The following is a 26,895-nucleotide window of genomic DNA, read 5'->3' as shown; positions in this document are numbered from 1 at the left end:
TTGGGCATTGATTATATATTACCCATATAGTATTTCAATCAGGATCAAAATTTTCAGATGCATTACCACTAATAATGGGAAAAGTTCTTAAACCTTGTTCCCCTCCAGCTCTAAGTTGGCACAAATGTTCTTTCATGTGCTGAGAAATATGGCAAATTCGCCCTTCTATGCCAGGTACTACAATTACTGCTGATGGTTTATCTGATTCTTCCTTGAAGGCTCTTAATAATGATGATTTGTTTGTAGTAGTAATCAAATTCATTCAATGGCCTGAAAGACACTGCTTCCTTCCCTATAAAATTTTTATCGATTCAAAGTGATTCATGATGACTGTGGAAGGTACTTGTACAGTTTCTGTGTCAAACATTCAACAACAACTATCAAGCATAATGTAACTATCTTTCCCATGTGCAATATATTGTTTATAGCAGCAAGAAGGTAAATTTTTTTCGTGTGGTCCTTGAACTTTCACAGTATCTCTTATCGTTCCGTGTCCCAGTTCTGCATCTGAATTGAGTCCACATTCTAGTCCAACAACTTGAGAAAAACTCCCATCTAAAGCTGAATATTTGTTAACCTCATTTTCAAGACCTTCAAGCAGCTGTGCCTGTGTTACTCTGACAACTAAAACTGGAGTCCACTATGAGAAGGATAGCCAAAAAATCATGCAAAGTGAAATTTCCCACTGGATATATTCAATTAGATCTGGAAGTACCTGTATGAAGCAATGCTGCATCGGCACGAGTAGCTTCCAACATGGCATTAGTTACCAAATTTCCAATGTTGCTTCGGTTCTTCTTATAGTAATTTCACAGCTATTTAATTCCATATAAATTTGGTGGAGAACTTCTAACATACACACGTCCAAAAGGTTCAGAAGTAAATCTATCATCAACATTACTGAGAACACATGAAGTGCATTTGTTTCCAAAATGTCCACACCAAAATCAAGCTCGTGGTTTCCAAAAACTGCAAAATCGCTGGGTGCAGTGGCTCATACCTATCATTTTAGCACTTTGGGAGGCTGAGGTGGGAGAAGGATTGCTTGAGGTCGGGAGCTCAAAACTAGCCTGGTTGACATAGTGAGACCTCTGTCTCTACAAAATAAAATAAAATTAAATAATATAATATAATATAAAACAAAACATGAGTTGGGCAGTGTAGTGCGTGGGTGCCTGTGGTCCTAGCAACTCGAAAGACTGAGGTGGGAGGATCGCTTGAGCTCAGAAGGCTGAGTAGGTAGTGAGCTGTGTTCCCACCAATGCACTCCAGCCTGGATGACAGAATAAGACCCTGTCTGAAAAAGCAAAACAAAAACTGCAAAATGTACCTCTGATTCATTAATAAAGGAATCGTATGCTTTCCTTTCGTTATGGTACTTAAAACTGAGGCATTTGAACAATCGCCACTAAAAACCAAAAGTGGATTCAGAAAATTGAAGTTTTTCACAGCTGCTGCAAATTTCCATTTACTGGTTTACTATAAAGGAAATTACCACGTATGCAGATGAACAGCCAGATGGAAGAGACGCACAGGGCAAGTGTGCAGTGGGAGCGGGAAGGTTCCACGTCCTCTCTGGGAGGACACCCTCCAGGAACCTCCATGTGTTTTGCTATCTGGAAGCTCTCCTTTGCATTTTTCACTTCCCCGACACTTCGGAGCTCCTTTATTCCCGTCTCCCTCATTCTTTCTTTAAAACACCCAAATCACCTCTGCCCAAATTGGAATAGAGCTCAGCTCCTTCCCTGCTTTCAGTAGTTACTGAATAAAATCTGTTTTTTCACCACTTTAACTCACGTCCCGCTGTTTCTGACAATGGCCTGGTACCGCGACTTGGGTCCAGATGGGAACCACCTACCTCCTGCAGTTTGGGTATCCAGTGGGGAATCGAACTTCACATCCAGTGCCTGAACAAGCATTTGTTGACGCACATGGAGCACAGGTTTTGATTCTTATAATTCTTCCCCCCACACTCCTCCCACCCCAGGCAGAGTTTCACTCTTGTTGCCCAGGCTGGAGTGCAATGGCGCGATCTTGGCTCACTGCAACCTCCACCTCCCGGCTCACTGCAACCTCCACCTCCCGGGTTCAAGCAATTCTCCTGCCTAAGCCTCCCAAGTAGCTGGGATTACAGGCGTGCACTACGATGCCCAGCTAATTTTGTATTTTTTTAGTAGAGATGGGGCTTCATCTTATTAATCAGGCTGATCTCACACTCCCGACCTCAGGTGATCCGCCCGCCTCAGCCTCCAAAGTGTGGGATTACAGGCATGAGCCACCGCGCCCCGCCTGATTCTTAAAATTCTGAGTATACTCTCGGAAGCTGGGTTAGAGTCCCAGGCTTCTTTTGAAAAGTACCTCCTAGGCTGGAAGTTCTTGCTGGCTCCTTGTTCTGATTGGAATTCATACCCTGACCCCTGGAAAATTTTCTTTCCTGACTCCTCACGACATCTTTCTGTTCTCCCTATTTCAGGCTGTTTCTCTCACAGGAACTTCTCAGTCAACTGAAACCTCTGTTCCTCCAATCCTGCGCCACCACCATGGTCCCAATACTGGCCTGGTTCTTTCTCCGTGGCAAAACTTTACTGAAGATCTTGAATTACAATGGCCCTCTGGGGCTCCTCGGATATCCCAAATTAATCCACCTAAAGGGACACCCAGAGCAAAAAGGAACAAAATTCTCAGATGCATGAGGGTCTGCTTATTTAAAGAAGAAGCCAAAAAACAGCGAAATAATTCACACCTTACTCAAACCATTGAGACCTTTACATCATGCCTTCAGAAACATGTTTTTAACCCAGAAAACCCCACAGCAACTCCATATCCTGCTCCCAGCTCTCTCCCACATGCTTCTTTCCCAGAATATTCTCTACCAACGGAACCTCAATGCCCCTCAACTCCCCGTAACCTTAAGATTCACTGGGCCCTAATCTCCTACAGATGAAGCCAGGGTACAGCAGGCCCCTGTTCCCAAGCTAGACTGAGGAAAGAGACGTAATTTAAACTTTGGTCTTGGTCTGAATTATATGCCATCACCCTTGAAAGGAAAGGAAAAGGACAATTTACTGAACAATTTAGAATTGTCCTGGGGTCATACTCTCCCTGACTTATATCAATGTAACCAGCTCTTGGTTGAACCTGGAAATGCCTCCTTTTGGTTTAAAAAAGCCAAATGGACCACCATTTCCGGGGACCTTTTTTCTCAGCCTATCCCTGACCCCTTTTGAAGACTGAAAGAAATAAGAGATAAACTACTGCAAGGCATCCCTCAGTTCTATCCCCTTTGCTCTGCACAGTTTTGAATATCTGACCAAAACCAATCGGCCGTGTACTCAAAACTGTATACAACAAAGGGATGAAACTGTGGCAAACTATCGTCATCGACTGGAGACAACATGGAAGGAACATTCAGCGTGAGAACTGACTTCCCCAAAAAACCTCTGTTCTGGCCACAAGCTTTGTAAATGGTCTCAGGCTGGAGTTCACACATCACAAAAAAAAATAGTATCAACGCCTGGGTGCAGTGGCTCACGCCTGTAATCCCAGCACTTTGGGAGACTGAGGCGGGCAGCTATCACGAGGTCAGGAGATGAAAACCAGCCTGACCAACATGGTGAAACCCCACCTCTACTAAAAATACAAAAATGTGCTGGGCGTGGTGGCACACACCCGTAATCCCAGCTACTCAGGAGACTGAGGCAGGAGAATCGCTTGAATCCGGGAGGAGGAGGTTGCAGTGAGCCGACATCACGCCATTGCACTCCAGCCTGGGTGACAGAGCGAGACTCTGTCTTAAAAAAAAAAAAAGAAAGAAAGAAAGAAAAAGAAAAAATAGTATCAACTAGAAAAATGCAGACATGTATGAGCTTCAGACATTAGTCCAACAGTATAAAGGTAGCATTTCCAAACAATTGGAAAATACACAGGTTTGTGGCAACGCAATCAATGTAATCACAACAATTAGAAAAACCCCAAGATTTTAACCCACGGGGCGAGCTCCAAAATCATGGGTTCTCAGTGATCTGGAAGTGTGTCAATACTGTAAAGAAAAAGAACACTGGGTCCAGAATTGCCCAGCTCTCAAGAGGAGGGAAAACTTTCGGGGCCTTTCTCGTAGAAAATCACTGACTCCCCTCCGAGGAAGTAAACGTCCAGCACTTTCAACTGCCACCAGACTGAAAGTTGAAAGGCACTTCAGCATGTTTTTTTAATTTATTTATTTATGAGACAGAGTCTCATTCTGTTGCCCAGACTGGAGTGCAGTGGCATGATCTCGGCTCACTGCAACCTCCGCCTCCTGGATTCAAGCAATTCTCCTGCCTCAGCCTCCCGAGTAGCTGGGACTACAGTCGCGTGCCACCACACCCAGCTAATTTTTGTACTTTTAGCAGAGACTGAGTTTCATCATGTTGGCCAGGCCCATCTTGAACTCCTGACCTTGTGATCTGCCCGCCTCAGCTTCCCAAAGTGCTGGATTGCAGATGTGAGCCACCATGCCCGGCCCATGTTTCTTATTGATACCAATATCTGGACTGCACAATCATCTACCCTTAACACCACCCACCACTCTGGTTCCTGTGCTCCTTCCTCAGCATTACTAGACTTTTTCAGCGGCAGGTTTTGATCATTTGTCTCACGATTTGCCTTTCTCAACCTCTTAATGTTTTTGGGGGGCCTCTTAAAGCTCAGCACAACTTTTTTCTCAATTCTCTCACCCCTGTAAATCTGTTAAGAAGGGATATTTTCAGGAATTGGAGTATCAAAATTCACTGTGCCTGCAAGGGACCCCTCTCAAACTTCTGCCCCCCCATGTCTGTCCCCTAATGGCTTTGTCTGACTTCTCTGAGTTCCTCTTCCCCCTTCAACCTAGCACTGTTCTACTAAGGACTTACATCAACTGTTAGACAAAATCCTTCCTTTGTGGGCGACAAACCCCACTGGTACATGGCCCGCAGAATTCCTTAAGGTGGAAACAGATCTTCCCACGCTCCTCCCCAAACTACCCCAAATCATTTAAAACCATGAGGACTTGAAGGTCTCCACCCAATAACCCAAGATTTAATAGACAAAGAAAGGCTAATTCCCACTTCTAGCCTAGGCAACACTCCCATCATGGCCACTACAAAGCCAAACGGAAGAGGATTTTCAGCCAGTCCAAGATCTGAGAGCTATCAATAAAATTGTCCAACCCAGATTTCCCCTGATGCCCAACCCTAATACTAGGCTGGCTGTGGTCCCTTCCAACATCTAATATTTCACCTGTCATCAGTTTGTGTTCAGATTTTTTCAGCATCGTTTTTCATAAAGATTCTCAGTATTTGTTTTTCTTCACAATCAACAATATATCTGGACAACAATATATCTGGACAGTTATGCCCCAAGGATTTACTGAGGGTCCTGTCCTATATAAGGGGCTTAAAATACGCAGGAAACTCCACTTTATTTCAATATGTGGATGATTTCTATGTCCTGCCCGTTATGACAGTGCTCTTCTGAAAACTTAAGGCATTAGGAATAAAGGGCCACCAGGTGGCTAAAGACAAAGTTCTGCATTCAATATCTGGGTCATGATATCTCAGCCACAGGAAAAACTATCTCCACAGACCGGGCTTCTACTGTTCAACAGTTTACTCTGCCAGAAACAAAAAGACAATAGAGGGGATTTTGGGGTCAGGAACTGCAGGATCTCTCTGTAACTGCCTTGCCCCATATGCCCGCCTGGTCACCTAGGATCCCCCATCCAAAGATGCTTTTGAGAACCTTAAGAGCTCTTTGTTTTTTATCTGTCTGATTAGCCAGGTGTCCCCTCCCTCCTGAAGCTGTGAGCTCTGTCAAAGTAGGAGCTGTGAGCTCCTACTCTGATAGAGGAGGATCGCTCTTTGACGGAGGGTATGTGAGTAGCTGCACTCCCCTGTTAGAACCTCCAAACAGGCTCTCAAGGGCTTTCTAAATTCACGTCCCACCTTGGACTTTCTGATTACTCCCTACCTTCTTCCACGTGGATTTCTCCCTACCTTTTTCCAAGTGGCCAGGCAGCCCTGCTTCAAGAAGGCTCCCCGTGCTCAAAGCCTGCCGGCACCAGTACACTCAGGCGCCCTCCCTGCTGCCAAGATGCCCAAAAGGAAGGTCCGCACAACTGAAGGGGCAGTGAAGGAAGAGTCGAAGTGAAGACTGGTGAGGTTATCAGCTAAACCCGCCCCTACAAAAGTGAAAACAAATCCAAAACAGGCAGCAGGAAAGGATAAATCTTCAAACAAACAAACAAACAAACAAAATGCAAAGAAAAGGGAAATGGGAGTATAAGACAAACAGGCCAAAGTAGCTACCCCAGAAAGTAAAGATTTTCCGGCAGAAAATGGAGAAACTGAAAATAAGGAGAGGCCAGCCTCTGCTGAAGCAGGAGAGAAAGAAGCCAAGTCTGGTTAATATCCTACACCCTTGTCTTATCAGTGGTCCCTGTCTTCCTTCTTGTGCAATTCTGAGAAATATTTGTATCAAATACTGTATTTGTAAACATACAAGTAGCTCTGCTTTTTTTTTTTTTTTTTTTTTTTTGAGACAGGGTTTTGCTGTCACCCCGATTGGGGTGCAATGGCATGATCATAGCTCACGGCAGCCTTAATTCCTGGGCTCAAGCACTCTTCCCACCTCAGCCTCCCAAGTAGCTGGGAGTGCAGACACGAGTCACCATGCCCAGCTATTTATTTATTTTGATTTTTGATTTTTAAAGAGATGTGTCTCACTATGTTGCCTGGGCTGGTCTCAAACTCCTGGCCTCAAGCAATCCTCCCATCTCGGCCTCCCAACGTGCTGAGATTAAAGGCATGAGCCACCACATCCAGCCTGGAAATATTTTTAAGAAGGAAGAAATATAATTTTTAAAATATAAAAGCTTTTTTTGTTTGTTTGTTTGTTTCACAGGGTTTTGCTCTGTCACCCAGGCTAGAGTGCAGTGGCAAGAACACGGCTCACTGCAGCCTTGACCTCCTGGGCTCAAGGAATCCTTTTGCCTCAGGGTCCTGAAGAGCTGGGACTACAGGCATGCGCTACTGTGCCCAGCTAATTTTTTTTATTTTTTGTAGAGACAGGTTTTTGCCATGTTGCTCAGGCTGGTCTTGAACTCCTAGGCTCAAGCAATACTCCCACCTCAGCCTCCTAAAATGCTGGGATTACAGGCTTGAGTCACTATGCCTGGCCTAAGTGCTTTTTATTTTTATTTATTCATTTATTTATTTGAGACAAAGGCTCGCTCTGTTGCCCAGGCTGGAGTGCAGTGGCACAATCACTGGAACCTCTGCCTCCCAGGTTCAAGCGATTCTCCTGCCTCTGGGACTACAGGCGTGTGCCACCATTCCCCTGCTAATTTTTTTTTTTTTTTTTTTTTTTTTTTTTTTTTTTTTAGTAGAGATGGGGTTTCACTGTGTTAGTGAGGATGGTCTCGATCGCCTGACCTCGTGATCTACCCGCCTCCGCTTCCCAACTAAGTGTTTTTTTTTTTTTAAAAAAGAGGCAAAATCATTTGCTGTTTATTTTTTATACAACCAGAAAACTGTGGGATATAAATTATGGGAGCACTTTACTGTTGTGGGTGTCAACGTAACAAACCATAGGTGGAGAGGGTAGTTTTATATCCTGTAATACAAAGCTGTAGGGAATTCTTATAATTTTATGTTGCCTGGCATCCACTTTGAATATAAGTTGGACTTTCTCATACCAGAAGCAGGGCTTAGTCACCCTTGACACCATTTCCAGTTCTCAACTCTCTGTCTCCTCTCTGTTCCTCAAGGTACATGATCCAGCAATCTACTTTATACATCACCTCCTGGTGACCACCTACCTAGAGGACAGCTGGGCACAACCTACTAGACTCACCCACTGGCCCCCACGCCCTGCATGGACTGCACAGATATGCCACAGTGCCCCCCTCCCAGTCACAGCATGCGTGCCCCCACGGAATTCACGCCTACTTGCTCTAAACCCCCCACGAGGGCCAGGCGCGGTCACTCACGCCTGTAATTCCAGCACTTTGGGAGACCGAGGTAGGTGGATCACCTGAGGTCAAGGTGTTCGAGACCAGCCTGGTCAACATGGTGAAACCCTACCTCTACTAAAAATGCAAAAAAAAATTAGCCAGGCATGGTCGTAGGCCACCTGTAATCTCAGCTACTCGGGAGGCTGAGGCACGAGAATCGCTTGAAATGGGGAGACAGAGGTTGCAGTAAGCCGTGATCATGCCCCTGCACTCCAGCCTGGGCAACAGGAGCCAAACCCGATTAAAAAAAAAAAAAAAAAGTACTCCCCGCGGGAAACCTGCTTGGGTGACGCCCTGGACCCCTCTAAAGGCTTGGCCCACAGTTCCCCTGCATACTCTTGCTTGCTCCCCACCCACTGCCTGAGCGTGCATGTCCCAGATGGCTCCCCTCTTCCCGCTGGCCCTGCAAGGCATGCTGTCCTCTTCTCTCTGGGATCTGTCAGTGACACACTGCTTTTGTTATTTCACGTGTTTCATTGTGTTATCTCCGCTGTGTGTCACCTGAGCTAAACACTGGAAGCGAACCCTTCTGCCAGTCAGGGCCCTCAGAGAGAGTATTCCGGCTTCGTTGGAATAAACTGGACACAGGTCAGACAAGAGCCACAAGGGCATCTGCCCATATAAACAAGTTTCCTGTGACAGGGACAGCCGGATACAGGCTGGACAATCGGGCATTAGGTCAGGGTAAAGAAGTATTCTGTGAAAAATACAATATAAACATCCCCGTCAGTGCAGCCCCTTCATAGCTTCATAGCTACTGTCTGTCTTGGGAGCAAATTAGAGGAAAGATCAAATTAGAGAAAAACACAACTGGCACAGCAAGCAGGGTGTGTAGTCACAGCCATGAGGGGCACAACAAAATGCCTTTGACCCGTGTGTAGCTTGCTGTGGCTCTCCCCCGTGGCTAGCACAATGTGGGGAAGCAGAACTGCTTGCTGGAGGGGTGTGCCGCTGCTCTGCGAGCTGCATAAAGCCCTCTGCTGCCTGTTGTTTGCAGTGTCCACCCTAAAGTATGAGGTTGCCATTATCAACCTAAGTCCTCCCAAAGAGAGTCATTCGACCAGGCGCATCTGGTCTAACAAGAATTGACCACATAGAGGCTCCTGATTGACTAAGGTTAAAGACAAGACAGGTTAAAGACCAGGTCCTCCCTGCCTCGAGCCAAGGAAAGCTGATGGGCATGGAACAATTGCAAGATTACTATCTCCGCCCAAGGAGGGGCTAAATGCTAAAGTGAACTAGGAAAGTAACACCCGCAGCAAAGGAAGGAGTCTTCTCTCACCCCTCCCACCCCCCACCCCCCACTACACCGCATACCACACCCCCTCAGTCCCCTGCCCCTGGCCTAAGTGTCCTAACCCCAACGGCAGGAATAATCTCACAACAGGAAACCAATGGCACCACCAAAGATGAAATACCACCCAGGCCTGGGGTCACTAGTTTGGGACCTTACCTTATTTCTGTCACTCTCTGTCAGAGCTATTGGCTACCACCAGGAGCTTGTCAGGTGAACACAGAAAGACAGAGGGGGGATAAATGGTAGTTGCCTAAAAATAAAAGCCATTCTAAATATTTTACTTTCAAAAGGGGTTGGTGGGAGGGGGGCGGTGTCGGGTGGGCTTGGTGGCTCACGCTTGTAGTCCCAGCTACTCTGGCAGCTGAGGCGCGAGGATCGCTTGAGCCCAGGAGTTCAAAGCTGCAGTGAGCTGTGATTGCACCAATGTCTTCCAGTCTGGCTGACGAAGCAAGATCCTGTGTCTAAAAAAAAGAAAAACAAAAAGAAAGAAAAGAAAACCACTCCTTAATCTTGACTCTCCCTGTCAGAATTGTGTGCACTTGACCGGGGTGTGGTAGCTCACGCATGTAATCCCAGCACTTTGGGAGGCTGAAGCAGGAGGATCACTTGAGGTCAGGAGTTCAAGACCAGCCTGGCCAACATAGTGAAACCCCGTCTGTACTGAAAATACAAAAACTAACCAGGCATAGTGTCACTCACCTGTAATCCCAGCTACTCGAGAGGCTGAGGCAGGAGAATCGCTTGAACCTGGGAGGCAGAGGTTGCAGTGAGCCAAGATCATGCCACTGCACTCCAGCCTGGGTACGGATTGAGATTCTGTCTCAAAAAAAAGAAAGAAAGAAAGAAAAGGATTATGTGCACTCTGTAACATCTTTGGTTACGGCAGTCCAATTTTCCTAATAACTTTGTTAATATGCCGTGAAAGATTGAAAATGTGAGCATGTAATTTATATTATATTACATCGTAAATTAACAGCTCTTAAGGAAAATTTGCTCCCAGCTATGAAGCTGGGAAGTCACTGGAATCATTTTAGAAAAGATCACAACGACATGGCTTTTGAGATTTTCATTCTAGTATGTTAAGAATTGTATTCAAATGCGAATGTTTGTGTACTGATCCTCAACACAGCCCATAACATCCCCACTACTAAAGAAAAAAGAAACAAAAATAACAAATGTTGGCCAGAAAATGGAGAAGTTGGGACCCTTGGGAGCTGTTGGTAGGAATGTAAAATAATATAGCCATTATGGAAAACAATACGTAGGGTCCTTAAAAAAAAAAATGAGCCAGTCACAAAAGGACTCCGATGAAGGATCTAAAGGAGTAAATCGCCAGGTGTTGTGGCGCACACCTGTAATCCCAGCTATTTGAAAGGCTGAGATCCCACCACTGCATTCCAGCCTGGGCAACAGAGTGAGACCCAGTCTCTAAAAAAAAAAAAAACGGCCAGGCACAGAGGCTCACACCAGTAATCCCAGCCATGAGGGAGGATCCCTTGAGGTCAGGAGTTTGAGACCAGCCACAGGGAAACTCTGTCTCTATAAAAGATTTAAAAATTAGCAGAGTGTGGTGGTGAATGCCTGTAGTCCCAGCTACTCGGGAAGCTAATGTAGGAGGATCACTTGAGCCCGGAAGTTCGAGGCTGCAGTGAGCTGTGATCACAACGCGGCACGTGCACTCTAGCCTGGGTAACAGAGGGAGACCCTGTCTGGAAAAAAAAAAAAGAAAAGAAAAGAAAAGAAAAAGAAAGAAAAGAAAGACTAAATAAGGCAGTCAAAATCACAGAAACAGTAGGAAGAGGTTACCAAAGGCCAGAAAGAGGGAAGGAGAATCAGTGTTTACCGGTTATAGACTTTTAGATTTGCAAGAAGAAAAAGTTCCGGGGATTTGTTGCATAATAATGTGAATATACTTAATATTACTGAACTGTACGCTTACAATGGTAAATATGGTAAATTTAATGTTATGTGTTTATTGCTACAAGTTTACTCAGACTCTCCAAAACCAGTTTTTACACAATTGGCAATGCACCCTATAGCACAGAATCTGCTGAAACAATGCAAACTATCCAATCCTAAATTTGCGCCATTTGCTTACCTTGCTTTGCCCATTCCTTCCTAAGAAATCCATAATAAAGAGTCTGCCAGTGCTTTCCCTCTCTCTACACCTGCTCATTCTGCTTTTTCACTTCCCTGTGCGGCCCTGTGTGGAGTGACCCCCTCCCGTGTCTTGGGGACTGTGAGTATAATAAACTGTGACTTGTTCATTGGCAATCATTTGTGTGTCTGTGCATCTTACTATATCTGCTCAAAACAAGTCTGGGGCATATTTTTAGGGCAACTGGAGCAGCAAGCAGGATATGTGCACACCAGATGGAGACAATGAGTCCATAGAGTGCTCTGGGCTTAGTAACGCGCCCAGCAGAGAGTGGCCACTGCCCAAGAGGGCACTGCCAGTGTTGGCAGCATGATGGCTACTGCTTACGTTGTTTTTTATTGGGCATTGCCATGATGTTGCAGCCTAAAGATGGGGAACTGGAAAAGCTGAGTCCCCAGGGAGCTACCGTGGAGAGTGCTGCATACCGTAGCGCAGGCGGCTCCAAGCCGTGTAGAGGGCTGCCGGCGGGATTGCATGCAATAGAGTGCCGTGAACCTGTCCAAGACAGGAAGACTGGGGTGTGTGGTCCCATAAAGAATTCCAAGACAAAAAAACTGGGACCTGCGTTCACTGCAAGAATCCCAAGATGAAAAGACTGGAGCATATTGTACCCCCAAAGAATTGTAAGATGAGAAGACTGGGGTGTATGGCACCGCAAATGATTCCAAGACAAAAAGAGGAAATACAGTACCTCCAAAGAATTCCAAGACAAAAAAACTGAGGCAACTGGAAGTAACCAAGATGTCTCTCAATAGGTGAACATAAATGTTTAAAACTGTGGTACACTGAAAAAAACTGTGGCATACGGTCTCCCAAATAATTCCAAGATGAACCGGGAGTATGGTACCCCAAAGGATTCTAAGATGAAAAGACTGCGGTGCACGGTACTGCAAAGAATCCTAAAACAGTAACACTGGGGCATACGGTTCTCCAAAGACCCCAAAATGAAAAGACTGGGGCATCCATCCCCGAAAACAATTCCAAGACAGATAACTGGGACTTATAGTCCCCGAAATAATTCCAAGATGAAAAGACACTTCCAAGATGACAAGATAATTCCAAGATGACACCGCGAACTATTACGACACAAAAAGATCAGAGAGTACAGCACTGCAAATGATCCCAGGATGGAAAGGTTGGGGCATGCGATCTCTCAAAAGATTCCAGGATGAAAAGACTGGGGCATATAGCCCTGCAAATGAGTTCAAGACAAAAAGACTGGGCATAGGGTCTCCGAAAAGATTCCAAGATGGGAAAGACTGGGGCATACGGTGTCCCCAAAGATTTGAAGAGTACAGCCCTGGAAGTGATTCCAAGATGGAAACACTGGGGCACACGGTCCCCCAAAGAATTCCAAGATGAAAGAACTGGGGTGTATGACACTACAAATGATTCCAAGGCAAAAAGACCAGGGAATGGCCGGGCACGGTGGCTCACGCCTGTAATCCAGCACTTTGGAGACCGAAGCAGGTGGATCATGAGGTCAGGAGATGGAGACCATCCTGGCTAACACGGTGAAACCCCATCTCTACTAAAAATACAAAAAATTAGCCGGGCATGGTGGCAGGTGCCTGTAGTCCCAGCTACTTGGGAGGCTGAGGCAGGAGAATCGCTTGAACCCGGGAGGCAGAGGTTGCAGTGAGCCAAGATCACGCCACTGCACTCCAGCCTGGGCAACAGAGCGAGACTCTGTCTCAAAAAAAAAAAAAAAAAAAAAGTGTAGGGAATAAAGCAATGCAAATGATTCCAAGATAAAAAGACTGGAATATACGGTTCCCTGAAAAATTCCAAGATGCAAAGACTGGGGCATATAGTCCCCCAAATAATTCCAAGAGAAAAATAACCAGGAAATACAGCTCTGCAAACGATTCCAAAATTAAAAGACTGAGGAGTATGACACTGCAAATGATTCTAAGACAGAAAGACTGGGGCATACAGTCTCCCAAAAGATTCCAAGATGAAAAGACTGGGGTGTACAATGCCACAAAGAATTCTAAGACAAAAAGATTGGGGCATACGGACTCCCAAAAGATTCCTAGATTAAAAGACTGGGGTGTATAGTCCCCCCAAAGAGTTCCAAGATGAAAAGATTGGGGCAGATGGCACTGCAAACGATTCCAAGACAAAAAGATTGGGATGTATGATCTCATAAAAGATTCCAAGATGAAAAAACTGGTGAATACAGTCTGCCAAAGAATTCCAAAATGAGAAGACGGGGGCTTAAGCTGCCCCTAAAAATTCCAAGACAAAAAGTCTAGAGCTGTGGCACCGCAAAAGATGCCAGGATGAAAAGACTGGAACATAGCGTCTCCCAAAAGATTTCATGATGAAAACAGTGGGGTGTACAGTCCACCAAAGAATTCCAAGATAAAAATACTAGCGCATACAACACTGCAAATGACTCCAAGACAAAAGACTGGGGCATATGACATCCCAAAATATTCCAATGACTAGGGCATAGGGCATTGCAAGCGATTCCAAGCCGTAAAAACTGGAGCATACAATCTCCCAAAACATTCCAAGATGGAAAGACTGGTGAATACAGTATCCCAAATAATCCCACAACAAAAAGACTGGGTCATACGGTCTCCCAAAAGATTCCAAGATGGAAAACGGGTGCGTACAATCCCGCAAAGAATTCTAAGACGAAAAGACCAAGGGTACAGTATCCCAAAGGTTTTCAAGACGGAAAGATTGGGGTGTACAGCACTGCAAACAATGCCAAGACAAAAACACTAGGGCAATACGGTCCGCCGACAGGATTCCAAGATGAAAAGATTGGGTGTACAGTTTCCCAGAGAATTTCAAGACGAAAAGATCAGGGAGTACGGCACTGCAAACAATTGCAAAACAAACAGACCGGGACAGTCGGGCGCAGTGGCTCACGCCTGTAATCCCAGCACTTTGGGAGGCCGATGCAGGCAGATCACGAGGTCAGGAAATGGAGACCATCCTAGCCAACATGGTGAAGCCTCATCTCTACTAAAAATACAAAATTTAGCTGGGCATAGTGGCGCATGCCTGTAATCCCAGCTACTTGGGAGGCTGAGGCAGGAGAATCGCTTGAACCAGGGAGGCGGAGGTTGCAGTGAGCCAAGATCGAGCCACTGCACTCCACCCTGGCGACAGAGTGAGACTCCATCTCAAAAAAAAAAAAAAAAAAAAAAAAAAGACGGGAGCATACAGTCTCCCAAATGATTCCAAGACAAAATGACTGGGGCATATGGCCCCCAAATAATCCCAAGATGAAAACCTAGGGCATCCGGCACTACTAAAGATCCCAAGACAGGGCTGGGTGCTGTGGCTCACACCTGTAATTCCAGCACTTTGGGAGGCACTCACCTGAGGTCAGGGGTTTGAGACCAGCCTGACCAATATGATGAAACCCCGTCTCTACTAAAAATAAAAAATTAGCTGGACGTAGTGGCATGCGCCTGTAACCCCAGCTATGCGGAAGGCTGAGGCAGAAGAATCGCTTGAACCCGGGAGGCAGAGGTTGCAGTGAGTCGAGATCGCGCCATTGCACTCCAACCCGGGCAACAACAGCGAAACTCCGTCTCAAAAAAACAAAACAAACAAACAAAAAAGATTCCAAGACAAAAAGACTGAGGCGTATGGTACAGTGAATGATTCCAAGATGAGGAGTGAGGCAGAGTGTATACAAAGAATCAAACGTGAGTAGAGTGCAGCACCAGGTACGGCACACAATAGAGTGCCGAAAAACGTTCGGAGACGCTTAGAGTGCCACCTACTGTCTCACATAGACATCCAGGCGGCAGGCTGTGCTCGGTGGCTCCTGCCTGGAATCCCAGCACTTCCAAGAGGCCGAGTGGGAGGATCGTTCGAGCCCAGGAGTTTGAGACCAGCATGGGCAACAAAACAAGACCCTGTCTCTACAAAGAAACAAAAAAACAAAAAACCGAAACATTAGCTAGGCATGGTGGTGGATGCCTTTAAGCCTAACAACTCAACAGGATGAGGCAGGAGGATCACTCAAGCCCAAGAGTTCGAGGTTACAGCGAGCTCTGATTGCACCACTGCACTCCAGCCTGGGTGACCCTGTCTCAAAAGAAAAGAAAAGCCCGTAGGGCAGGGTGGCCCATGCCTGTAACCCCAGCACTTTGGGAGGCTGAGGCAGGAAGATCACTTGAACCCAGGAGTTTCAGACTCACCTGGGCAACATGGCAAGACTTCATCTCTACAAAAAGTCCAAAATTAACTGGCCGTGGTAGTGTGGCCTGTAGTCCCAGCTACTTAGGACTATAAGGTGGGAAGATTGCTTGAGTCAGGGAGGTCGAGGCTTCAGTAAACAGTGATTGCACCACTGCACTCCAGCCTGGGCGACTGAGCAAGACCCTATCTCAAAATAAAAAAATAAATAAATAAATCCCACCTAGAGACAGCATAGAAGCTGTGCACTTTCCTATGTAGCTTGTCCTGTGCATCACTCCCATCTGGCTGCCTCTGAGTTCTAACCTTTGTAATAAACAGCAAATATAGGGAGTTAACTATTTTCCTGAGTTCTCCAAGCTGGTCTAGCAAATTAACGAATGTGAGAGGCAGTCATAGGAACCCTAGATTCCTGTTGGCTATAAGAACAGGTTACAACCCGGCATATGAAACTGGGGCAGTCTTGACTGAGCCCTTGACCTGTGGTGTCTGTACTATCACCAGACAGAGATAGAGTCAGAATTAAGTTGATTCATAGGACACTACTTGATGTCCACAGAGAACTGGAAAATTGCTTGCTGTGGGAAAAACTCCTGAATCTTGTGGCAGAAATATTAAGAATACCGTGAAAGTATAGAAAAAAAGTTTTTGGCCAGGCACGATGACTCAACCTGTAATCCCAGCACTTTTCAAGGCCAAAGCAGGCAGATCACTTGAGGTCAGGTGTTCAAGACCAGCCTGGTCAACAGGGCAAAACCCCGACTCTACTAGAAATACAAACATTAGCCAGGCATGATGGCACATACCTATAATCCCAGCTACTTGGGAGGTTGAAGCACGAGAATTGCTTGAATCAGGGAGGCAGAGTTTGCAGTGAGCCCAGACTGTACCACTGCACTCCAGCCTGAGCCACAGAGCAAGCCTCTGTCTCAAAAAAAAAAAAAAGAAAAAGAAAAGTTTGTTTGTCCCATCATATACACAGTCTCTGGCATATAGTAATCTATTACTATAATTTCCTTTTCTAGCTCTGGTCCCCTCCAATTCCCTATCTTCCCTCTATTTCTAGTGTCCTTCTAGTTTCTATTTTCTTATTCTCAGCCCAACATAGATACCAAATATAATACACTGATCACAGGCACAGAAAACTTTTTTAGCACAATCAGTTCTCTGTTCTTTATCTGTGATCTGGGGAAGAAACCCATGAGTAAACCATTCTAGGCTTGCTGTACAAAGGACATAAAATAATGCATGTAAGTGCCTAACATAGTGTCAGGTTCATAGGAAAAGCTATGCAATAGTAAAAGGGCACAATATCGTTGTTATAAGCTTACATGAATAATCCTTTTATTAGAATGTATTATGAAATATTTCACACAACTAACATGACTGACTTTGTTGAAACTTGGCAATTTCTTTTTCTTTTTTTCTTTTTTCTTTTTTTTTTTTTTTTTTTTGAGACAGAGTTTCCAACTTGTTGCCCAGGCTGGAGTGCAATGGCACGATCTCAGCTCACTGCAGTCTCCACCTCCCAGGTTCAAGCAATTCTCCTGCCTCAGCTTCCTGAGTAACTGGGGTTACACCCGGCTAATTTTGTAGTTTTAGTAGAGACAGGATTTCTCCATGTTGGTCAGGCTGGTCTTGAACTTCCAACCTCAGGTGATCCGCCCGACTCGCCCTCCCAAAGTGCTGGGATTACAGGCATGAGCCACCATGCCCGGCGAAACTTAGCAATTTCTTGGGCATCTAATAATTTAGTGATCAATGACTCCAATCAGAGAGTTCATTTGATGATATTATTTTAGATTTATGTTGAGACTACTGTGAGCAACAAAATAATGGTTTACTGCTGTTACAGTAAAGCTACACTGTGCTCATATTCCTTCCTTGACAAGTGGGACGTGCTGATCCTGTGATAATTTTCTACTAAAGGAGTTAATTTATTTTGCAGCAAATAATTTGTGGAGATGAGTTCATTTCCTGTGATGAATATCAGTACAACATAACCAGGTTACTTGCTATGATCTCACTGAGCTGCTATAATCCAACTGGCTAAAGAACTCATCAACTGTATGCCTCAGCAAGAAAGAAACCCAGCTTTTCCAAAGAAATTCTGTTTGGACACTCTCTTAAGTTTGATAAATACGTTATTTACTGATTGCTTGAGAAAAACATAAAAAGGAAGATATGTGCACGCTGAAGGAAATGACTGAAGAGCAACCTAATCAATACAAGCAGATTCCACTTGCAACACCTAGAAGACAGCCTCTTTTAAAAAATCAAGCTTTGCTTATTTAAGGCTGAAAAAAATAAGTGTGAATATTCCTGTAAATATTTGAATAAAAGGACAAAATGGCTGAATACTTGCTACAATCATTTTTTTCCTCCCTGCGTTTTTAATACATTTCTGAGGAAATCTCAAAATGCCACTTTTATACAATGTTTGGGATATTATAATCCCTCCTACAAGATACGCTGTTTTCAGTGTGTGCTGAAATTCAGCCCTTCCCATCAACCTCCAAAAATCCGAAAGGAAGACCACGGAGAAACACTGTATTTATACATGAAGTATCATTCTAGAGCAAGGAACCCCTCCCAGACAAGAAAGGAAGAACCTGGTGAAACCCCGTCTCTACTAAAAAAATACAAAAAACTAGCCGGGCGAGGTGGCGGGCGCCTGTAGTCCCAGCTACACGGGAGGCTGAGGCAGGAGAATGGCATAAACCTGGGAGGCGGAGCTTGCAGTGAGCTGAGATCTGGCCACTGCACTCCAGCCTGGGCGACAGATCGAGACTCCGTCTCAAAAAAAAAAAAAAAAAAAAGGAAAGGAAGAACCATTTCATTCTACTATCTTCTAAAATTTTCCCAGCTTCTTTAGTGCGCATAAAGAACCATAATTAAGTATACATGTATATGTGTGTTAATAATGATAAAATCATTCCAGAGGTAGATGATTTTACTTTGTATAATATTAATGAAATGAAAGTTCCATTGGGGCAGAATGACAGATAGAAAGGCCATGTTTAATGTTATCAATATAGTTGGGTGACAGAATAAATAATCTATATCAACATGACATTTTCCATATGGTAACCAAAAATTTATTTGACTAAGCTTTTATCTCCTGAACTTGCTGGCGGTTTTGGAACTAAAGAGAAAATCAGCCAGGCACAGGGGCTCACACCTGTAATCCCAACACTTTGGGAGGCCAAGGTGGGGGTGGATCATGAGGTCAGGAGCTCGAGACCAGCCTGGTCAAGATAGTGAAACCCCATCTCTACTAAAAAATACAAAAATTAGCCAGGTGTGATGACAGGCACCTGTAATCCCACCTACTCGGGGGGCTGAGGCATGAGAATGACTTCAACCCAGGAGCGGAGATTGCACTGAGCCAAGATTGCGCCGTTGCGCTCTAACCTGGGTGACAGAGCAAGACTGTCTCAAAAAAATCGCCAGGTCTTTTAAAGGGTAAGTGGTACTTTTAGATGTTACTTCCCTAAATGAACTCTTCCCTGCCTCCACAAACCTATGCCCCAGCCTAAATCAGGGCCCCTACTCTAAGCTCCTCACTTAGAGCAACTATTATTATGTATGTGGAGGCTTATTTCTTTCTTTCTTTTTTTTTTTTTTTGTTTGTTTGTTTTTTAAGACAGTCTCGCTTTGTCGCCCAGGCTGGAGTGCAGTGGCGCGATCTCGGCTCACTTCAAGCTCCGCCTCCCGGGTTCACGCCATTCTCCTGCCTCAGCCTCCTGAGTAGCTGGGACTACAGGCGCCCGCCACCACCGGCTAATTTTTTTGTATTTTCAGTAGAGACGGGGTTTCACCGTGTTAGCCAGGATGGTCTCGATCTCCTGACCTCGTGATCCGCCCGCCTCAGCCTCCCAAAGTGCTGGGATTACAGGCGTGAGCCACCGCGCCCAGCGTGGAGACTTATTTCAAGAATGTCTGTCTCCGCCACCAGCCTGTGGTTTTGCTTACCTTTCTACTCCCAGAGCCTAGCACAGTGCCTGGCAAACAGTAAGGCTCAATCGTATTTATTGAAGGAAAGACTATTCAGTAGGTTTTGATAAAGGCATTCATGTGTCTGGGCATCTTGGCAATAACTATTTTGTCTGAGAAGACAAACGTGAACTGGAGAAGAGAATTTAAGTTCTTAATTATCATCAAATCAATTCCTGTTTCAGTTCCTCTTTTTTTTTTTTTTTTTTTTTTTTTTTTTTTTTTTTTTTTTTTTTTTTTTTTTTTTTTTTTTTTGAGACAGAGTCTTGCTCTGTCACCCAGGCTGGAGTGCATTGGCAAGATCTCGGCTCACTGCAAGTTCCAAGCTCCGCCTTCCAGGTTCACGCCATTCTCCTGCCCCACCCTCCTGAGTAGCTGGGACTACAGGCAGCCACTACCTGCCTGCCACCACGCCTAGCTAATTTTTTTGTATTTTTAGTAGAGATGGGGTTTCACTATGTTAGCCCGGATGGTCTCGATCTCCTGACCTCGTGATTCGCCCACCTCGGCCTCCCAAAGTGCTGGGATTACAGGCCTGAGCCACCGCGTCCGGCCCCTCTTTTTTTTTTTTTTTTTTTTTTTTTTTTTTTACCAAAAGCGTTAAAAGAATGTTGAGTACCTTGAAAAGCCAGCCCCACTGCTGAGAGGTGTGTTCAATCTGTTCAGCCACTTCCTTACTTCCTTAGACCAGCACTTCTGATTGATAACAGGTTTCATTTCCAGGAAAAGATGATGAGATTTTTCTCTAAACTACTATGAGGAGTTCACTATAGTTCAGTATAAACCATTGTCACTGTCATATGTTGTTTATCCTTAAAACCAGTTGACCTAACTCCACTCAAAGGAAGCAAGTACCAACCACATCTAATTATATAAGTCGCAGTTAACACATACAGTAATACTAAGCATTTCCTGAGTACTTGTGAAGTACAGTACAATGCTAAGCAACTTCACGTGCATTACCATATTTAACTCTCACAAGAACCCTGGGAGGTACTGTTATTACTTCCACAAGGCTAAGAGAGCTTTGTCACTTAGCAAAAGTGGTGAAGACCAGACTAAACATCTGGGTCTGTCTGACCTCAGGGTCTTCCTTCTTAACCCCTATACACACAGTCTCTCTGAGTAATGATCTGTTAAGGTGTTCATCTCCCTTACTAAACTGAGAAGGTCAAGGGCAAGAAATATATTTCACTCATCCTTGTATCTCAGCAAGGAGCAGAGTGCTGAAAACATAATAGGTGCTCAATGAATGTCTAGTGAAGAAGAAGGAAGTAATTTCTCAGTCATCAAAATGATGGTATGTTTAGTAGGGTTTTAATGTTACATATATTGAATTATATTATGTATAGAAATAAAATATGAAATAAGACAAATTATATGTAATAAGTCAAATATTATATATATAAATATATATAGCTCTTCTTGAGTTTTTTTTTATTTTTTTGAGACAGGGTCTCTCACCCTGTTGTCCAGGCTGAGGACAGTGGCACGATTACAGCTCACTGTAGCCTCAACCTCCTGAGCTCAAGTGATCCTCCCACTTTAGTCTCCCAAGTAGCTAGGACTACAGGCACACACCACCACACCTGGATAGGTTCTGATTTTTTGGAGAGACGAGGTCTTGTTATATTGTCCAGGCTGGTCTTGGACTTCTGGATGTGAGCAATCCTCCTGCTTTGGCCTCACAAAGTGCTGATCTTATAGGCATGCCATCGCACCTGGTATATATAACTATTTTTATGACATTATTAATCCATGTTTTATGTCAAAGCATAAAACACTGCCAGTTTGTTAGGTCAAAAATGGTCAAGATCAAATACCAGCACTTTTACATGGTACAAGCTAATTTTTTTTAAAAGCTCTGCCAACTCTCAGTTATATAATTAAGTAAAATTCTCCAGTGCCAGATTTTTCCACTCAACTAGAGGTTTATCATTATAAACTATTAAACAGAAAATTTCATAAAAAATTAAGGATATCATAGCTATAAGCACTTTCTTCTGGGTTCAACAATCTAACTTTCATCCAACTTTGTATTTTATTATTTTTCATGCCATTAGGGACAATTTGGTCCTAATGAAAATTCAAGCAGGCACATATATATTACACATGGCTTGGATTCTCCATCTTTTTCAGCTGCCAGATTGCCTATCTCCTTTCAAACTCCTTCTCAATGAAGTCTCTTCTTTTTTAGATTAACTCCACCTTTATCCCGTGCCCTGACCCACCCCCAATGTTCCTCAAGCACTTTCATAATGATATTTCACATGTTTATAGTGATCACCTTTTGCTGAATATTGCTCTCTATTATATCCAATTATGTAAACCATTTGAAATGGAGGAACTATACCCAACTCATTCAGTTATTATACTAGGTGACTGACTGGTTGAATTGGAAGATTAACTTTTTTTCTTTTTGTGTGTAAAAAGAAACATAAAATTAGCACTTCAGACAGTGACCCTGGATGACATTTTAAGTACATATGAGCTCTGCTTTGCTTCTACATGATACCTGAGGGAGGACTATGACCTCTCCTTATTGAATTCCTTATGCGCTAAACTTTATAAAACACATTACTTTCTTGGGCCAGGCACAGTGGCTCATACCTGTAATCCCAGTGCTTTGGGAGGCCAAATCAGGAGGATGGCTTTGGGCCGGGAGTTTAAGACCAGCCTGGGCAACATAGTGAGACCCTGTCTCTATAGAAACATAGTGGGGAACGGCAGCATGTGCCTGTAATCCAAGCTACTCAAGAGGCTGAGGCAAGGGGATCGCTTGAGCCCGAGAATTCAAAGCTGCAGTGAGCCGAGGTCACACCACCGCACTCCAGCCTGGTGGCAGAGCAAGACCCTGTCTTCATTTCACCTTACTTGAAACTTTGTCATCTAGGGATTGCCAGTGATACCAACAAGGCCTCCTGTTTTTTGGTGTTCCAAGAATACATACTTAATCCACTGGTGGGCCTCTGTGGAATTTTAAAACTCTATTCAATGCAAAGTCCACTTGGGAACTTCCTGGTCCTAGTTGAGTTGAACACAGTTGTACTTTCTGGCCTGGTTAAATTCTGAAATCCTACATGTAGATCAGCAACACTGACATTACTGGTTTCAAGAATTAAAGAGACTTCATTGCTGGTCTGAGTTAGACGTGGATTTAAAAGAGGATAGTAATCGACAGTGTTGTCGAGAATAGCACAGTGAAAAATGTAAAGGTCTATGCAAATATATTTTGCTTGTAACCTGACATTTTCCCAGTTCCCAGTGTGTACAAATGAGGTAGTATTTAGAATTGTAACTCAGGATTAATTGGGGTATCCCCACTGGCTGGTCCATTGCCCACTGTGTTTGCCCAAGAAGTACATCACACTTTCTTATTTGTAAACTGAGATTAGAGGTGTCTTCAAGTGACAATATGTTGTGATTCAATAACATCCTTCTGAAAACATGATGTTGACACTTCAGAATTAATATTAGAACACTTGGAAACCTTTCATTCAGTAGCTCTGGTGGTATTACTTTTTTTTTATTTTTAATTTGAGACAGAGTCTTGCTCTGTCATCCAGGTCGGAGTGCAATGGCTTGGCTCACTGCAACCTCTGCCTCCTGGGTTCAAGCAATTCTCCCAACTCAGCCTCCTGAGTAGCTGGGATTACAGGCGCCCACCACCTCGCCCGGCTAATTTTTGTATTTTTATTAGAGGGGGGGTTTCACTATGTTGGTCAGGCTGGTCTCAAACTAATCTCAGGTGATCCACCCACCTCAGCCTCCCAAAGTGCTGGGATTACAGGCATGAGCCACTGCACCCAGCCAGAATTACTTTTTTTTTGAGACGGAGTTATACTCTTGTTGCCCAAGCCAGAGTGCAATGGCGCGGTATCAGCTCACTGCAACCTCCACCTCCCGGGTTCAAGCGATTCTCCTGCCTCAGCCTCCCAAGTAGCTGGGATTACAGGCACATGCCACCACGCCTGGCTAATTTTTTGTATTTTTAGTAGAAACGGGGTTTCACCACGTTAGCCAGGCTGATCTCAAACTCCTGACCTCAGGTGATCCACCCCCCTCAGCCTCTGAAAGTGCTGGGATTACAAGCATGAGCCACAGCACCCAGCCCAGAATTACTATTTTTAAAAATCAAAAGTAACCTTAAGTTGCTTTCATCACCCCTATTTTCATCCTGCACTACTGTGCTTTCTTTCAGGAAGAAACTAGCCTACAGTATAACCAGCATATTTTGTTGTCCTACTGACTTGTGAGCTCATGTTCCCAACCATTTGCCAGGTTTAGTTTGTAAAAAGGATGATGAGGAGAAGGTTATAAATAATTGGTTCTGTCCCTGGCTGAAAAGCCATCTGTTTCCCATTTGTGGTTTGGGGTAATTCACTATCTCCAGCATCCTACCTTTTAGATTAGGTAGAAAGAGAAAGTCCATTCTCAGATACATTTTTTATAAAGTTAGCACCATAACAACAGCTTAGATAAGCTCATTTTACATCCAGTTGTAGTTGAAGCTTCACAATACCCTGGCGTCACTGATTTTATTGAATTGTATTTGGGTAACAGGTGTGGGAAGGCATTGCTAAATTTTATGCAGAATTTGTGCCTTTGAGAAATAGATATTTGCTATTGGTTTATGGTAAGTAATATAAAATATAAAAGTTCTTTTGTTCATGTAAGTTGTGAGCTTATGTGTGATTTTTAACTTTTTTTTTTTTTTTTTTTTTTTTTGGAGATGTAGTTTCGCTCTTGTCGCCTAGGCTGGAGAGCAATGGCATGATCTCGGCTCACTGCAACCTCTGCCTCCTGGGTTCAAGTGATTCTCCTGCCTCAGCCTCCAGAGTAGCTGGGATTACAGGCATGCACCACCACACCTGGCTAATTTTGTATTTTTAGTAGAAATGGGGTTTCTCCATGTTGGTCAGGCTGGTCTCGAACTCCCCACCTCAGGTGATCCACCCGCCTCAGCCTCCCAAAGTGCTGGGATTACAGGTGTGAGCCACCACACCCAGCCGATTTTTAACATTTTTAAATTTTTAAATAATTTTAGAACACTCTAATCTGTGTTTAATTTTTTAAGGATATTGTGAAGTTACTTATATATTAAGCCTACACAATTGTTGAAACGAAATATTCTTGTTTCTGCTAGAAAAACTTGTCAGTGTTCTAATGATGGGGTCCTGTTCTCTGACATTCATCTACTGCTTTAAAAACACAGCAAAGCTAACACGGTGAAACCCCGTCTCTACTAAAAATACAAAAACTAGCTGGGCGAGGTGGCGGGCGCCTGTAGTCCCAGCTACTCGGGAGGCTGAGGCAGGAGAATGGCGTAAACCCGGGAGGCGGAGCTTGCAGTGAGCTGAGATCCGGCCACTGCACTCCAGCCCGGGAGATAGAGTGAGACTCCGTCTCAAAAAAAAAAAAAAAAAAAAACACAGCAAAGGAAAAAAGAAGGAAGGTAGGCAGGCAGGCAGGAGGGGAGAAAGAGAAAAAAGAAAAAAAAGAGAAAGAAAAAGACTACACGAAAAGAAGGATAATAGAAATATAATAAAATAAAACTCAGCCTTAGTAAGTCACAAAAGAGATGCTCAATGGAAAAAGAATAAAAAGCAAACCTAGTACTTGCCAGATATTTTCTAAATATTATTTAATAATGCACACAACAAAGCATAAAATGAAAATTAGTATTACTATTTTAACTGTGAGTAAATTGAAACTCAGAAAGTTAAGTAGCTAACTCCAGGTCACATAGAGAGAAAGACACTGGGTAGGGGTCCAGTTTCAGGTGTAAATGACTTCAAAGCTGCCCTACTCTATGTACCTCAATTAAAGATGACTCAACTCAAGCTTAGGACTAGTGGTGACTCCCAATGTGGAAGGCTGGATGCTTTACTTACATAGCAGAACCCTCCATTTCAGTTGCATCTGTCCATTTTTGCTCTGATTCATCCATGCCTGTGAACATCTGGAAGGCTTTGGAGCAGTTCCTGCCAGAAATCTGTTTGCATGAGTCAATGAGGAGCCTCCTGAGAGAAAATTGATCCTAAGGGAGAAAAAGCAGGGATATTAACATTTGTCCAATTACAAAGTCCTCAGAGTGAAGGAAGGAGCAGAGGAAACTGGTTCTAAATAGTAAGGGGCAAGGCTACATATCAATGCTGGAAGATGCTGGTACGCACGCAGCCCAGCTTTCCTATCATATCTCTAACAGGGATGTGGGAGGGCGGCAGTCCCCCAACCCCCAAGACAGACCACAGACCAAAGCATTGTTCTGACCCTATGAAAGGACCTGTTTATGGGTGAGAGGAAGGTTCAGATCCTAGTGGAGGAACCAGCAGTAGTGCCTGGAATAGAGCCCATCTCCCAGGCATTGAAGAAGAAGAGGAAGTAGATGCTGGAGGAGGGTTAGAAGTGCTGGGCAGAAGCTGGACATGGTGGCTCATGCCTGTAATCCCAGCACTTTGGCAGGCCGAGGTGGGAGGATCACTTGAGGCCAGGAGTTCGAGACCAGCCTGGCCAACATGGTGAAACCCCGTCTCTACTAAAAATACAAAAATTAGCCAGGTGTGGTGGTGGGCGCCTGTAATTCCCGCTACTCGGGAGGTTAAGGCGGGAGAATCGCTTGAACCCAGGAGGCGGAGGTTACAGTGAGCCGAGATGGCACCACTGCACTCCAGCCTGGGCAACAGAGTGAGGCCCTGTCTCAAAAAAAAAAAAAAAAAAAAAAGTGTTGGGCGGAAATATTGGCTCTCAGAGAAGATAACCCAGAGTAGGAGAGGGAGCAAATGGCTAAAGCCATCTTTTAATTAGCCAGTTCGGTGTTAAGGAAATGTAAGCCACCCCTAGTGAGTCCATGAAATGGATCTAGTCTTCTGCTCAACTGGGAGTAGGAGCCAGTAACATCCACACAAAATGCATACATGATTTCATTTAATACTTACTGTAACCTAATAAAGTCTCAGTGTTGCCACCTCCAATTTATAGACTTATTTTTAAAAGAAATGAGGTTCAAAAAGGATTAACAACTTTCTAGACTCACAAAAAAATAAGTAGTTATGTTAATAAGAGGTTGTTATGTCAGCAACATGGCAGTATAAAAAACCCTGAATTATCCTTCCCCCTCCCCTCCACGTACTGATTCAACAAAAATTCATTGACAAATTCCCTTTGCGGAAGATCAGAAACTACCTGAAAGGCTCCTGCACCCCCAGAAAATGCTACATCAGACTCACCGAAGCCAGTAAG

General features: G+C 44.2%; 1 long non-coding RNA gene across 1 annotated transcript; it reads right to left on the bottom strand.

Moving 5' to 3' along the window:
* Positions 1-1,982: 1,982 nt before the first annotated feature.
* Positions 1,983-25,693, bottom strand: LOC104653605. The gene is made up of 5 exons (XR_746707.2): positions 25,548-25,693; positions 10,029-10,145; positions 9,486-9,579; positions 6,015-6,199; positions 1,983-2,645 (listed from the first exon to the last, which is right to left on the bottom strand). It is a non-coding gene; the product is annotated as an uncharacterized LOC104653605 (long non-coding RNA).
* Between the last annotated feature and the right edge of the window lie 1,202 nt (positions 25,694-26,895).

This window comes from Rhinopithecus roxellana, chromosome 14 (genome assembly GCF_007565055.1).
Source record: "Rhinopithecus roxellana isolate Shanxi Qingling chromosome 14, ASM756505v1, whole genome shotgun sequence".
NCBI classification, from domain to species: Eukaryota; Metazoa; Chordata; class Mammalia; order Primates; family Cercopithecidae; genus Rhinopithecus; species Rhinopithecus roxellana.
The sequence above is the reverse complement of the archived record's forward strand: the minus strand, read 5'-3'. Positions and strand labels throughout refer to the sequence as shown.